This window comes from Oculina patagonica, chromosome 6 (genome assembly GCF_052425735.1).
Source record: "Oculina patagonica isolate OP01 chromosome 6, crgOcupat, whole genome shotgun sequence".
NCBI lineage: Eukaryota > Metazoa > Cnidaria > Anthozoa > Scleractinia > Oculinidae > Oculina > Oculina patagonica.
In genome coordinates, this window is record NC_135763.1 from 16,161,060 (window position 1) to 16,165,364 (window position 4,305).

General features: G+C 38.1%; 1 long non-coding RNA gene across 1 annotated transcript; it reads left to right on the forward strand.

The window, feature by feature from the left end:
- The first annotated feature begins 1,686 nt into the window (after positions 1-1,686).
- LOC144657637 (uncharacterized) lies at positions 1,687-3,006 on the forward strand. The gene is made up of 2 exons (XR_013571588.1): positions 1,687-2,183; positions 2,281-3,006. It is a non-coding gene; the product is annotated as an uncharacterized LOC144657637 (long non-coding RNA).
- The last annotated feature ends 1,299 nt before the right edge of the window (positions 3,007-4,305 follow it).

Below are 4,305 nucleotides of genomic sequence, written 5' to 3' on the forward strand. Positions count from 1 at the left end.
TCACTTGTGTGGTGTGTGGCATATACTAACACGAAATATTTTGCTTTCAAATCGTCGCAATAGAATCTTACTAAGAATTACAAAGGACCCACTTGCCTGATTTTAGCGATTTTATCTAGTTGGGCGAAAATCGCTAAATTTAAGTACCCCCCTCTTATCCCAAACGGAAACACAATTAAACACAGTCGACTTGAAAATTTCGTTTAAAAATGGATGCTGGTAACTGTTTTTTTTTTCTGACAATGCAAATGTTCGTTCAATTTCTAGTGAGTTTGTTAAAGCTGGTTTACATGAGATCGCTAACTTTTTAAGCTTTTCCGAAAATCGCTCAATTGAATAGTCGCTAAATCTAAGTAGTGGAACCCCGATATAACGATATGCCAAGGGAGCAGTAAAATTATATCGTTATATTGAGGAATCGTTATATCGAAACTCCCGATATAGCGATATGTCCGTAAAATAACCAAAAATATCGTTATATCGGGGTAAACCTTACATACCGTAGAATTCCGGTTATAAGCCCCCCCGCTTATAAGCCCCCCCTGGTTATAGGCCCATCTACCTGGAAACAAAAAAATACATCCGATTATAAGCCCCCCCGGATATAAGCCCCCCTCTACCGGATGACAGTACTGAACAGGGCTAAGTGTTGCTTTTTTATGCGTTTTTAACTTAAAAACGTATTTCGATCAACACTCCCGAGGTGCGTTTCGAAACGTTTTTTTCATTTCGCTTATAAGCCCTCCCGGATATAAGCCCCTCCGCTTATAAGCCCACCGAAAAACCCTTACGAAGTTGTATAAGCCCAGGGCTTATAACCGGAATTCTACGGTATACTTTTTGGATAAAGAAACTTAAAATACAGTATCATTTTCGTATATCATCGTATAAAGCTGTTGTCAGAAACGTTTACTGTTATGTTATTGTATTTAATTCAGTGTTTTGCTTAAGTTGTGACCGGGGGGGGGGGTACTCCCTATAATGGCCTATACGGGAGGCTCCGCCCGAAAGGGGTACCTTTTTCAGGCTTCAGGTATATAAAAGGGTAGGGATTTCACCAGTTTACGTATATGAAAGGGTATGGAAATCTGTCATTTGGCTATTTAAAAGGGTCTTTAATTAAAATATTTCGAACAGACGCAATTTATGGCTGTATTATTTTAATTTATTAAGCGCTACATAAAAATGACAAGAAAACGTCGACCTATTTTAAGTCCACGCCATGACTCTTAGGTATATGAAAGGGGTACCTTTTTTCAGTTAAAGGTATACGAAAGGGGTACAATTTCTGTCAAAAATGGTATATAAAAGGGTAAGGGGTTAGAACTTGGGGCGGAGCCTCCCCGTATAAAACTTTTTCGAGTACCCCCCCCCCCCCCCCCCGAATTGTGACTGTGTTTTTATAATATCAAAATATCGGGGAAGAGTTTACGCTCGGTTCGCTAAATTCTCATCGTTATATCGGGAATATCGTTTTATGGAAGATCGTTATATCGGGGTTCTGTCCCATACATTTTACTGTAACTTTTGCCGGGACATAGCATATTCTTCGTTATATCGGGAATATCGTTATATCGAGGATCGTTATATCGGGGTTCCACTGTACGCCATCCGTGACATAACTCCTCTAATTTTGTTGGTTATGAATAATTTATCCTCTGTGGTTTTCCTGTGTTGTCAAACCACTTGATGAATTTTTGACTGTCATGCGAGAAAAAGGTTGTGGTCATATTGGGAGTCTGTGCTATGCCATAGGTATTAAATATTTGTCGCAGCCGCCGAAAATATCCATCATTTGTCGTCAAAGAAAATTATATGTACAAAGCTGGATTCAGTATTGTCGTTTTAGCTCGTGGTTTTTGTCATTTGATGTGACCTTTGACATTGTTGACCATTTTTAGTTTTCTACATACGTACGTGTCCACTTGAAAAGTTGACATTTCTAAGGATTAATTCCCGGCGTTCTGAATCGTGCCTTCAATGACAAACTCACCTCCAGCGAAAATGGAGGCTCTCGCTCTTTCCATTTTTCAGGAGTCTGTCTCGTCAGATTGGTTGAAATTTGCCGTTATTTCAAATGCTCTTTTTGTGATGTAAGGTATAGATGCTTGACATTGCGCCAACATTATCTCACAACTGGGAAAAAACGAAACAGAAACAGTATCTATAAAGAATCATTCAAGGTAAATTCACGATGGAATGGTTATTTCGTTCAATTTTTCTTGGCACTCAACTGACCGCTTATTTTGCTGAATGTGTGTATTTTTATTTTTCGTATAGGATTAGAAGCAATGGCCTCCGTTCCTATAAGCAGAGCGTACGTGCAGAGGCTTACAAACAGAACAGAACGTGGCAGAACACACGAACACTGTAATATTCAAATAAACGATGTCAAAGAACAAAGAAAGTCTTTCTTTCAAAGCGTTGGCTATCTACGCAGGATTTCTGCGACGTGTACGAGTTATGACCATGCAGTTAGGATTCATATTGAGAGGGATGTGTCTAACAACATCCAAGAGTAAAAATACCACGAAAACCGCGATACCACGTACTGTATTTAAATAATTTAGAATTATGCATAGTGATTGCCAGTATTTGTTTATTTTAATGAGTCCCTCTTTCAGTTCTTGGCATAGATAAGATTCCTATCATGTTCCTATATTATGTCTCCAAGTACATTTAAATCACCAGAAAGCTCAATTTAAATTCGAATTTGAACATAGGAAACAGGGAGAACGAAAAAACTGTTTGAAAATATCTTGTGTTGTGTTTAATTTTAACAATTTTCATCTGGTTGCAGTTTATACAGCCTAACAAATGTGAGAGGTTTTCTGAGATTATGTCAGGCGTGGAGCTGGGCACTATTTTTACGCTGTAACTATTTATAAATGGTGTATTGTACCGCTAAACCAGATTGTTATAAGGTAGGAACCAATAAACAGAATATTAAAATAGTACACCGATAAGTATTTTCTTAGTCAATAAAAGTCTCTGGTTTAGTTCTGAGTCTACTGTGTAATAAGCTAAAACTATGTTATTGCGAAATGAAAGATGATCTGTACAGGCCCGCAAATGATCCCGACCCGCAAATGATCCCGGGACTGCAAATGATCCCCAAATTGGACCGCAAATGATCCCGGGACCGCAAATGATCCCAAAATTGAACCGCAAATGATCCTCGGACCGGAAACAGTCGCTTAACCGTAAAAGTTGGATATGCGTGGACTAAAGAATTTGGACAGGGGATTTAAATTTATTTAATCAATTTCTTTATTAATAATACAACAATAAGAAAAACAATTAACGCGAGAGAATGTACCATATTTGAACGATTTACTAAATTAAATTCAAAACCACATTTGTATCAATATAGCTGATAAATATGCTCCGATTAGTCACCTAAAACGTGACATAAAGTTTAACAATCCAACCAACAGAAATATGAACTCTCTCCAATCAAGGGATGATTTATTTGCGGCGAAATTCTTTAAGCTAATAGCCATTCACACGCAGTCAGGCAGCGTTCATAGCAACATTTATAAATGTCTAGACGTAAAGTCTGGAAGAAAGTTGAGTTTTGTTGCTGATATCGAGCTACACTCTTTCGAAATCTGTGGTTATTTTTTTCTTTGAATGTCTTTATCAAGTCACTGAAATAAATTCTGACACAGGCAACTAAAAATTCTCTCAAAAACTGACTTCATTTTTGCGTAGCTTTCAGTACAGATTAATTGACAGTAAGAAACTTGCACGTGCAAAAGTTGACAGCTCTATGCGTGCGGTATGCAAATAAATTTACCCAGATACGCTGTAACCGTTTACTGTATTTCATTTTATATTTGCAAGAACGAATTGTGAAGGAAAATGTGTTTTCAAATAACGGTTTCAAAATCTGTCATAAACTCCAAAATTCGCACGTAGAAATTTTGTGCGCTTCCAAGGAAAAGGAAGCTCGTGTCCACCAAGGCAGCATTGTACAGGAAGTGGCTAATTAGACAGCAGAGGCGTCTTCGAAGATTCATGTTTATTTTTTAGGTGCGTTTTCTAAATTAATTTTGCTATTTCGCGCGTTATTTTCACCGCTTTTAATCGGTGCGTTTTATTATGCCTGAGGCACTTGGTCTTTTATAAAAAATACATCCATAGACGATTCATAAAGTCCACGCCATTCCAAGTATTCTGTTGTATCATTAACACAAATCATTTCCGGTACTGGGATCATTTGCGGTCCAATTTGGGATCATTTGCGGTCCCGGGATCATTTGCGGGCCGGGATCATTTGCGGGCCTGTACAGATCCACGTTC